The sequence below is a fragment of the Malurus melanocephalus genome, unplaced genomic scaffold (assembly GCF_030028575.1).
Source record: "Malurus melanocephalus ecotype Western Australia unplaced genomic scaffold, MMel_1.1 scaffold_158, whole genome shotgun sequence".
Classification (NCBI taxonomy): domain Eukaryota; kingdom Metazoa; phylum Chordata; class Aves; order Passeriformes; family Maluridae; genus Malurus; species Malurus melanocephalus.
Window position 1 is genome coordinate 462497 of NW_026623390.1, and position 12012 is coordinate 474508.

Consider the following 12012-nt stretch of genomic DNA (forward strand, 5'->3'; position numbering starts at 1 on the left):
ATCTGGAAATATCTTGCTCCTCTATGTACAGTTACAGTARCAAAATTTACATAAGCTTTACAAAATTGTACCTAAGACAAACTAAATTTTTTCAAATCAATTAACAAAAGTATTTCTATAGAAAAGGCAATGAGCACCAGGAATTACTTACAGAGTCAAAATACTGTTGAAAATTTAATTCTTATGGTATACACTAAGTATATATTAAGTATATATTAAAAATTAAGAATAATTTTATGAATTTTTTTCTTAGTTCATGTTCTGATGACATAGAAACAAAATAGAAACAAAGAAGGAGAATGTGAGAAGTAAAGAGGAATTAAAGGATGCTAAACACAAACTGTAGTATTTTTCAGAGAGAGATGTCTTGTGGCTAGATAGTGTGACTAGAACCATCAGTAAATAGGATTCAAATCAGTATAGTAGATTTATTGTGCTATCAGAATCATGAACAGTTAGTATAGTTCAGTTGTATTTTACTTCATTTGTAGTTCTGTTCTGTCCTTTTAAAAGAAATTTAACCAAATATACAACTATTCTTCCAGCATCAAAATTTCCAACAGAGAGTGTTTTTCCATTTACTGCAAATATTTACTTTTTACRATTTTATGATTTTAACCCTACCCCTATCATTTTTACAAAAATTTTGATTGTTAAGTAAACATCTTGATACAATTACATTCAGAAACATAGAGGGATTAAATCTACAGCTTGTGAATAGAGCATATATAATTCTTATAAATCTCCCAAATCAGCAATACTACCATTTCAGTATCCTCTGTGCAATCATCAATAAATTGTGATTTTGCAGCAGATCTGTAACAGATTAATTGCAGGATTTCACAAAGAAATTTTCTTTTCCCCTAATATATCAATAACAGAGCTATTACATTAACAGAAAAAAAAAAAAACGGTGTGCTGATACAACATTGAGCTTACAGAACCAATTTAAAACTGTGGCAAACTTTTTTGACTATGAAATGCTGAATAAAAGACAATATGTACTTTGTTTTATTTAGGAAATGCCAGGATATGCAGAAAAACTCTGAAACAGAAATACGCAAACTAATTGCTATGACTAATAATTCAAATTAGTAAGGGAAAAAAAAGTTATAGTGGATGTGTGATATAGTTGTGGTTTTGGAGCCTAATTTAATGATCACAGAATACCAGGGCCAGTCCTACAACAGCTTAAAGTTAACCATTAWACTATAAAAACAAATGAATATTCAAAAATCAGTATTTACTATTAAGTGATAACTCTCGATTTGGTTGCAAAGATGATCTGGGTGAACTGAACCTCAATGTGAATGTGCTGGAGGACATTTTACTGGCAAAGTAATGCCTATATCACCTCTAACTTATCAAAATGCAAATTTTTAAATGCATTTAAAAGCAGATATAAAATACCTTTGAAAGTACCCAAACAGCTGAAGAAATGTCAGATATTGCTGTATGCAGATRCCAATAAAGAATCTCTGCTCAGTACACCCCATGGGAGTAGATTGCGAGTCTGAGACCATCCTTGAGGTTCCCATATCTTGGTGTCCTAAGAGCTGATGTGAGAATGCATAGCCTTTTTTACAGAACTGTCTCATGTTGTGTGCTCCACTGGAGTACAGTAATGCTCTGGCCACAGAGCATCTCTTCAACATGTCTTAGAGCCAGCTGCTACTCAGTTTTCTGTGCATCTGGCTGGATAAAAAGCTTAACAAATTCTGTGCATCACTGACGTGAACAGGTCCAGAGTGGCCCTCAGGGTGTGCCTCAGTACATTCATGATGGATACAGAAWGGTACTAAAGCAATATTCATTGTCCCTTCTTTAAAAGCCGTGGTTCTGTTTGCCTTGAACATCATCAGAGATATTATTAGCATTACAGTCCCCAGTGGGAATCAAGGCTTAGCGTGTTTGCCACCATAAAAACATAAAAATAAAAAATAAATAAATAAAAATAAAATATAAAAATAAAAAATAAATCTGCCTCAGATCTTTTAGAATCTGCAGTGTCGGTGAAGGAAAGGGAGAAACAAAATATGGCACATAAATTGAGTTTTGGAAGATTAAATAGTACACACAAAAAGAACATGGACTGAAATGTGAGATTCCTGAGGCTCATGCTATTGAGTACCTCTGTATGCTGTGAGCTTAATATGCATGATTTTACATGCAGCAAAAGGTCAATCCAAGAAAAGTGATGTCATTACAGATTTATATTTTATTTGTCTTCCAAAATTATTTGATCTTTTTTTTTTAACTGATGAGGTAAATCTGTAAGCTCGTGTTAGGTGTTTTCAGGAGTGGAAAGAGGTTTGTGATCCCAAATATATACCCACCATCACCATGCTCGCCTGCAGTCATGCTGATCAAAGTGATGCGTAGAGATCCTGAGTGGGAAGCACCTGTAAAATATTAAGTCTTCAGTCTTTTCCCTGTTCATAGTTTTGACTTCTTAGCTATGGCTGCAAAAAAAGGACTTTTGTCTGTCTGGGAGCAATAGTTCAGTGACCCATACTTAAAACAAATAAACAGAACCAACAGAAAATGTAACAAAGCACAACATTGCTGTCAGGCTCCTGTTATACAGTAACCTAGAGATTACAGGGCTTTGCCTGGATGCACCGGAGAAGACTCCAGATTACACCTTTCCAGTCCCTTCAGAGAGCTCCCATCACCTCCTGTTACTTTGGTGGGAGTGGKGGACAGGCAAAAGGACAGACATCATTCATCCCCTCTGCTGAAGGTGTGCATCTGTGGAGAAGAGATGTGCAAACCAGAAAACAAGGACAGGAAGAGCCATGATTCAGAAGCTCAATGATTGGTTACCGGCCTGGAAGAAGAAAAACCCAGGATGTTGTCTCTGTCTCAAGGCCTATAAACATATTTTCTTCCTTCATGCTGCATGCAGTGATTGGACAAGAAGCTAGAAATACGATCTTCTCTGCTCTTCAACCACCAGAATAAATAATTGTATTCCTCTGGTTCCCGTATTTTGTTCCTGYAAAATTTCTTTTCTCCTGTCTGAATAAGTCAATTAAAATATCAGAAACACTGAGTACAGCTCTGTGCCCACTCATAGGGAGCTCAGGTGACACCACGTGGAGTCTRCATGGATGTACTCCAAAGACTCAACATCTGTGTGCTTAGTTAAATATTTGTAAGAGTGGCATATACTGGTTCCCAGAAATGTATCAGGAAAAACACAACAGAAAATGAAAAGAATACTTTAAAACTGAATTATCTCTATTACTTGTTTTCTTATTTATTTTGAGATATTTCCAAGAAGTAATTATTTGTCTGACACACAACAGTTTTTCATATTATTTGTAAGCCAAGACAACAAAAATGCAGGGAACAAAACACTTTCAAAGTGACTTTTGGAACAAATCTGTGTCTGTTCTATGAGTGTATTAAGATTTTTTCATGAGTATCTGTTTTACATTAATGAATCTTTGAAAACTGTAGCTAGCAKTAAACAGGCAGTGGAGAAATCCCATGACTGCATCTTTTCCCATTCTCCACCATCCATCAAATGTAGCAGAATTGTCACCAGTGTGTGGTGTAAATGTTACATCAGAGCTGCCACGTGCTGATGGAGTAATCCAGCTAACGGGCATTTTTGTAAGAGAGATAATTATTTCCCGTCCCTATCCTTTCTGGTCTTTCTCTGACAGTCACACACTCCTGGTCTGCTCCCATCTTCCATCATCCTGTGTGCACTATCAATTCTGTTTTCTTGCCATTCTTTTTCTCTGCCTGCTGCAATCTCTCAATGGTTTCTCTCCTTCTGGCAGTGGAGGAGAGGTGGTGAATGGCAGGAAAGGAGTGATAGAAGAACTACAGAGTAGCCACCTTTGCTCTCAGTTTGTACATCTTTTCTCAGAATGAAGCTTTCCCCTTTACAACAGAGGAAGGGAAAAGTGTTGCTCAGCTGCAGGGTTATTAAATGAGAGGGGCACATTGGCCTTAATATCATTAATGGCTTCAAAGATATCTCAGTTCCATTGCAAACACCAATTACTATGGCATTCTGCTCCTCGGCTCTTCTTTTTGTCTGTCCCAGCATTCTCTTTTTACCACAGATAATGCAGGTACTGTTAGGAATTTCACAGCCTCACAAAGACCAGTGTCATAATACACAAATTTCAGGGGCAAAAAAAAGTGACAATTTTTAATTGGATTATCAGTCTACATGGATTTGTATTGACTCATCTTTTCAAGAATGTCTCTCTAAAGGAAAAGGACTTCCTACTTGACATAGATGCTAAGATTAACTTTGACATTTAGAATATTTCACAACCAGTATTGACTTTGTAAGTCATTWGAGACATCTGGGGCCTGATTCTGTAGTTGCTTTTATCAGCAGCTAATGGTTTCTAGAACTGAACATGTTATGAGCAATGAATGGAAGCAGATTTACACCTAATATTAGATAAATATCAACTGAACACATCAAGAACTTGTAAATATTTTTTCCTTCTTTTGAACACAGTTAATCACCCGTGTCAGAATTAACAAAGCACAGCTGTTCCTGGGTCACAGATAGAAGTTTCCAGTCACTTCCATTGGTTTAAGAGTCTGTAGGCTTTATATTCAGTGTTCTGATATGGACCTTGTGAAGTTTATTCTTCCCATTATACGTTCTGCGGGATGATTTCAGATCTTGCTTTCTGAGATTATTTGAAGTCTGCTAACAGTACCCCAGTATCTCAAAGAACAATTTATTTTCTAAACAGCATTGTTGCCCCTAAGTGTATGTTACCTCTTTTCTCACAGGCTTCTCTTGAAGCGAAGCTCAGCCAACTTTAAATTTAAATTATCTTTAAGGATAGATCCCTACATGGTTAGGGTCAACTGTGCCTCAGTTCTCACTACTGAATGTTCAACAGCTCTGATCTTGATGTCTGTCTTGGCACGGTGTGGCTTAGCTCTCTTCTGGTATATGGTGGGACTACTCATTGCCCTGGCTCACGGTACAGGAGCTCCTCAATTATGGCTTTGAAATATCTTTCCTGCCGCTTCAGAATTTATGATACAGGGATATGTCCCAAGTTCAAAGAGTTCCTTCTCTTTCCTTGGGTTGTATGTTTAACTCCCTTCCTCAGGGGATATCTCTGTGTGTCTGTGTGTCTGTCTGTCTGTGTGTKTATGAATTAGACTTTGCTTCTAAAAACCTTGCACTGCCATCCCCCTCAGGAGAGCCCAAATCAAACTGTTGGCTCTGATTTTCGATGGTATGACAATCAGTGTATGTAGTGGGGACTACTCTGTTCGTATTTGATGCTTCATGGTATGAAGTTGACAGTCTTGGGGTAAGTCCAGGTCTGTACAATTAATGTTAAATTTATTGTGCCMGAGTTATTCTCTAGTCCTAGAAATGCTTCTGCACAGCCCAAGCTAGATCAACATTGGCACATTAATTATCTCTCTTCTGTTGGCTTCCTCGTATTTCCTGTCATCTGTCCCACTTACTTGTCACTGACCTTATTCTCTACATTTTCTGTATCTGGTGAACCTTAGCAGCAACTCAGCATTTTATATACTTTTGCTGTTCAATGTGAGTGTTYGGGTTAGAATCCTGGGGATGCTTCTTGTTGAAGCTGTGGCTGTGCAGCATTTTGCCCATCATGCTGTCCTAGTTTATCACCAAATCCCCACGGGATGGTAGGCTGTACTGATTTCCACTGTTAGTGGATAAGGGAGACACAAATTCTTAGATTCCTGTGATGTAAAATAAAAAACTATCTGAAACACCTGGAACTAAAAATTCTAATCAGGAAAGTTTAACTAGATTTTAAAATTGCTTCRAAATTTAATGTGGGTAACAGGATGGGCTACTCAGAGCAGAGATASTTTCAAGAATAAACCTAAATAGCATAGATGACTCTATTTGTCCTGAATATTCCAGAAAAAAAGTTGATGAAATGGAAATCTAAAACGGAACCAGGAAGYGTCACTGTTCGAATAGTATCTGAACAGAGGCTAAATAGTAGTAACAGGAGATGAGTAGAGGAGTCCTGAGGCAGTAACATGATTTAGATGGCAATACCACCCTATGCCTCAGAGACAGATTTCTTTAAAAAAGTAAAACAAGAGAGTGAAATTAAAGAATGACAAAACAGTATTATTGGGTATAATATCGTGTATAACTATGTACAGTAATGTAAGAAGTGATATAACTATAAATAACTAATAATGGCATGTTTACAGAATTTAATCATTTCTTTATAACCTGTTGCTTGATCAATAACACTGTAGAGTCTTAAACCGATTTTCAAGACTGTAGTATAAAGAAGGAAAATGAGAGTGGTGAAACAGAAAGTAAAAAAGAAGGTAATCCATGAAGGAATGAATTAATATARTACTTAATTCGCATCAGGAATAAACTGAGAAATATCAGAACTGTGTTCAAACTTGCCTCCTGGTTTCACTTAGATTGAATGTCTAGCCTGATATTTTCTCTAGACAAGTGGTATGAATTTAGTATTTCTAGTACGCAGATTTAACAAGGTTCAATTTTTTTGTAGTATCTAGAACTTGGATTTATGGTTTTTACCTAATATTCTGCCATTTTCTCATGAGGTTCGCAGACAATTCAGGAAGAAGAGGAAGAGGAAGAGATTAATTTTCTTTTTGTGTTTATTACAGGTGAATTACTAAAGAAGTCATGATAATATTAACAAAAAGGGGTCTATTGACAATTAAATGGTGGTCCAATTGTAACGAATTGATGACTGTATGATTATAAAATAGTGATTAAGTAATAACTGAATAATAATTAAACAATTATTTAAAAATTATTTGACAATGATTTAATGATGATTTTACAATGATTTAATGATGATTTGACAATGATTTAAACAAAAGTTTAGACAGTGATTAGATGGCAAACACTCTACTATTTACTACACTTGTAAAAAATTAGAGCTGGATATGTCCATGTTGCTAGCACACGATATAATTTTAGGCCTAATGTAAAATGTAATTTACCTCATCAGAGACCTTGAAGAGCAACCTTAAGGAGGATCCCTGATCAAAGTAAGATCTCCACTGTGCAGGAGATCACCACTGTGCTGCTGTGCAGGAGAATGCAATGGGCTCAAGRGTATAGATATTTATAGGTAAAGCAATTGACTTGTAATCAATCCCCCCTCTGTGTGTGCACATGTAGTACAGAGCTGCAGTTTTAACTAAATCTAGTCCCAGCTCAGGCTGGTAGTGTTGGCTTCTGATAAGACATGGCCTAGGCTCTTGGAGAGCCCATGGTCTAGAATAGTTCTCTGTGCTTGTCAATGATGCCTGAACCAAAGTAATGCTCCCCATCCATCACAGTAGCCTTCTGTAAAAACATTCATCCCTGTTGCTGTTGTTGCTGTGGATGTTGATGTTGCTGTGGATGTTGTTGTGGATTATTCATCATGTATGGCTGTCCTGGGTTTCCATGTCGGGCTCTGGTGGCAGTGGGGTTACAGGGTTGACTCTGTGACTTCTGAGAGAAGCTGCCAGAAGCTTTTCCACTGTCTGACAGAGCCAATGCCAGCTGGCTCGAGGATGGACCCACTGCTGGCCAAGGCTGAGTCAGTCAGGAATGWTAGCAATGCCCCTGTGATCACACATTTAAGAAGAAATGTTATTGCATAAATGCAATTGTGGCCAGAGAAGTGTGGAGTGAGAACGTGACAGGAACAGCTCTGCAGACACCCAGATCAGTGGAGAAGGAGGGGCAGGAGCTGAGATTGCCCTGCAGCCTGTGGTGAGACCACGGAGGAGCAAAGATCCACCTGCAGCCCATGGAGGAGACCCACGCTGGAGCAGGTGGATGCCTGAGGAAGGTTTAAACACAGGGAAGCTCAGGTTGGAGCAGGCTCCAGGCAGGAACCTGCAGATCCGTGGAGGGAGGTGCCCACATTGGAGCAGATTTCCTGGCAGGATCTGTGACCTTTGGGATATCTGTGCCTAGAACAGCCTGTCCTGGAAAGATGGCACTCTATGGAAGAGGGTGGAACAGTTTGTGGAGACTCATGCCTGTAGGATACAATGATGTTGGAGGAATTCACAGAGGACTTTCACCCATAGAAGGGAGGTGTTGGAGCAAAGGAGAGACTCTTCTCCCTGAGCAGCAGAAACAATGCATGATGAACATTAACATTCATACCCATATCCCTGTGCCACTGGTAGGGAGGAGGTGGATATGGGAAAGGGTATGAGGGGGGGAGATATTTTTAAGATTTATTTTACTTCTCATTATCCTGTTCTGGTTTTGTTAGCAATGAATTAATTCAATATCCCTAAGCTGTTTTTCTCTTGATGGTATTTGGTGAGCGATCGCTCTCCTTGTCCTGTACTCATGAACCTTTCATTGTATTTTCTCCCTTCTGTCTGTCTGTGAAGGGGTCTGACAGAGCAGCTTTGGTGGGTGCCTGGCATCCAGCCAGGGTCAACCCCCTACAACTACATAGCATAAAAACTGTTTGCTTAAGTTTACATTTAGTTTCTATGTCACTTTCTGTCCATTACAAAGGAGCCAGAACTATTAAATTGAGCATCAATTAGAATTTAACAGATATGCTTTTATTCCTTCAGTTCTTATTTTGTATTTCAGATTTTAAGAGTTTTTACTTTAATTTCCTGTCTACAACCAAGCAAATTAAAAATCGTCTTTATGTGAAAGCTAAGACCCTTCTCTAAAACTGATTCTAGGAGTTAGCATCTAAGTTTAATACTGCAAGTGTTGGTAAAATCCTGAGTCATGGCAATGAATTTCACACAGAAATTCTGTCCTGCAGCCAAAATCAGCATTGCTTAATTGAACTCATTAACAACAGTTTGCATGAGGGACTTTCCCATATCAGATGCCTAAAYTGTGTGTTATAAAAACCTGGCAGAATACACAACATGCGCAGTGATTTACATAGGCTGAACCCCATGTGAACATGGGTTTTTCTCTTCTGCTTCACAGAGAGACAGAAGAAGACTTYAGGTTCCTCCTGCATGAATCAGTTCACCCTGATTTAGGGTAGGARAGTGGGGGTAGGAGCCCTGCACCCTCCTCTGATCTCAAGGGAGRTCCTAATAAAAGAGCGAGAAAGGTGAAGAGTGTTAGACACAAGTACCTTCAGTGACTATTAGAATTGATTTGGTGGCAAAATGCCACACAACTCCAGTAGAGATGGAGATATATTTAAAAAGCAAACTCTTTTTTCTTTTACTGCAACAGGGGCAAAACCTATCAGTCTTTCAGGCACAATAGTTAGATTTGAGATGATTTTTCCTGTGCCACTCAATTTTCATCCTTATATTTCTCTTTACTGCTGTGTATTTTAATTTCTATTCATGCAAGTAACTTAGAAAAAATGTTTACTTAAGTTGGACAGTTGGCAACTTTGCAAAAYTAAGCCAAATTAATTTCCTCCATAACAGTTATATTTTGCATATTCCCTGGCRAGTGCAAAATGTAAATGTTTTTTACTTGAAATTTTAATTAATTTTAAATTAAAATTCCTTAGATTTTTAACAGGAGATGAAATATTTTATTGCCTCTTTCACTTCAATGTTATATTTTCCAGCCTTTCTGACCAAGTCAACATCATTTACATTTTTGATGCTGGGGTTTTTTTGGTGAGTCTTGGCTTTAAGACGTTAGCAAAATTATACTTCAACTTAATTCTACCTTTTTCTTCTTAAAACAAGCTCCTTCTAGGTTTAGGGTCACAAAATTTCTACAGAATAAAATAAGAGCTATGACCTTCTCAAAARAAGTTCACACTTTCATGGTGCTGATTTTTTTTTAAATTACATAATAAAATAAACAAAGAAAAATTGTATACAAATTTAGGTTATTAAGCTATAGCTCATGTATATCAGAAAGATACAGCAATAAACAGAAATGTGGCTTGTTTCCAATAGCTCCMTGGAGCAACGCCATCAACCCACCATTTTGTGGTACACAAGACTGACAAAGAGAGATCCCCAGAAAAATCCTCTTTCTGCCTTCTGGTGGCTATTCCAGATTACCCATGGCTTCAGTGGATKATTCTGATCTCACTGAACTCTTGTTTCTTTCACCTTGACATCATGGATGAGATAAGCAGTTATTCCTGATTAGATGACTGTACCAGAAGTCCAAACCATTACTGGTTTGGAATCTCAGGAACAGCATCTTAAAAGGATGACACTATTAACAATGTGATTGTATTATGCACAGGTCAAAAGTAAATCTGYAGTACTGTATATTATTTTAGGGAATATATCCACATTTCATAGGACACTAAAAGTTAAAGGGAGTTTTACAGTCTTCTGGTCATCTGTTTATGACTTTGCTCCTCTGTCCTTCCCAGTGGGAAATCATTTATACAAACATTTTTCTTCAGCAATTTTAATACAGCTGACAAATCTCTTGTTTCTCCCTTTGAACTCTAGAAAAGACCAAATTATGTTTTCTCCTGTTTAGAAATCACTGCAAAATTCTCATTAATCCCTATGTATCATACTGTTTTTCTTCTAGACGTGTTTAGAGGGAAGTGTATCACCTGAGGAGGAAAGGAGTGGTCAGCTTTATGAGTCGTGTTTGTTTCAGGAAAAGGAGCTCTCTAGCAGGTCTGGCTACTAATGGTCCAGATGAAGGATGCCAGTGTCTTATGGTTTGGTGTAACACTTCTGCTTTATGTGGAAGCACAGTTTGATATATAGAATGTTAATGTCTGAGCTTTTTCACCAACCGTGTWGTCAGAAAGAGTCTGGGATGAGCTCCTGTATCACACCTCGCATCCAAAACCAAGTATAATGGGAATGTTCAGGGAACAGAGTCTCATTGCTGCAGGGAACTGGCTATTTTGTGATGTTTTCTGGATTCTTCCTGTGAAACGTGACTCCTGCAGAATTTTTCTTTTGATGAGGAAATAGCTCTTTGGTTTTGCTCTTGGATTACCAGCTGGAAATTCCACAGCTTTAGTGTCATCTGACACTGAGGGGACAGATGGGTTCTTTTAGGGATCCTTAGCAGAAGGATGACGACCKTAATTCACAGGAACAATTGAAGCTTTGATTTCGTGAGATTATTTCATGATTAGTATAGGACAGAATTTGTGATTAGAATGGCACATGATGTCTACCAGCAGAATCAATATAATGCAATCTATAAGTAGCTTAATACAGAATTTATAACACAGCCTGTGATTTCTGTTCACTGGAGCCTCTGCACCTATGYAAAAGTCATAATCTAGACTTAAAATTTATATGAAAAAAGCACAAGTTAGATTTTGGAGTAAGCAGAGGACAGCAGAGGTGTCTCTGGCCATTGTAAGGTCACAAGACTCCRTGTCTGGCAGCTGTTCCAGTCCGGATTCCTCACTTTGGACTTGTGATTGATTTCATATGCTCTGGCTGCTGCTGCACTTTCCTGTTCTCTGGCAGGGCCATTACCATCACCAGCCTAACTGAATGCCTGAGAACTTCAAGAATAAGTAGGGAAGGGAATAAKCAGCCTGGGCTCTAGGAGCCTTTAGACCAGTACGGAGGGGAAGAACAATTCTGTTTACTTTGTCTACTTGGTTCTTAGGACCTTCAGGGATTGATAATGTGGGAAAGGGAACCAATATATGACCGGCTCAGTCACAGAGAACAGCTACTTGCCTCATAAAACCACATTACTTAAGCTAACAACATTGCCGGGGTTGGGAGCAGGGTGTACTAGTCACATTTAGTCATCAGGAAGCTCCTGGGAACAGACTAATTTGCTTTCCAGAGGTCCTGGCATGCAATTTGTTTATTGTTTATTTGTTTGTTGTTATAAAAGCTGTCCCATAAGCATAGATGCTTTCATTTTATGTATATGGCATAGTGTGACCTCATATATTGTACTCAGATATTCTGAGCTAGGAAGGATCCACAAAGATTATCAAATCCAGCTCCTGGCCCTTCAAAGAACCATTCCCAGGAGTCACACTCTGTGCCCAAGAGCATTGTCCAAATGCTTTTCGAATTCTGTCACTTTGGTGCTGTGACCACTGACCT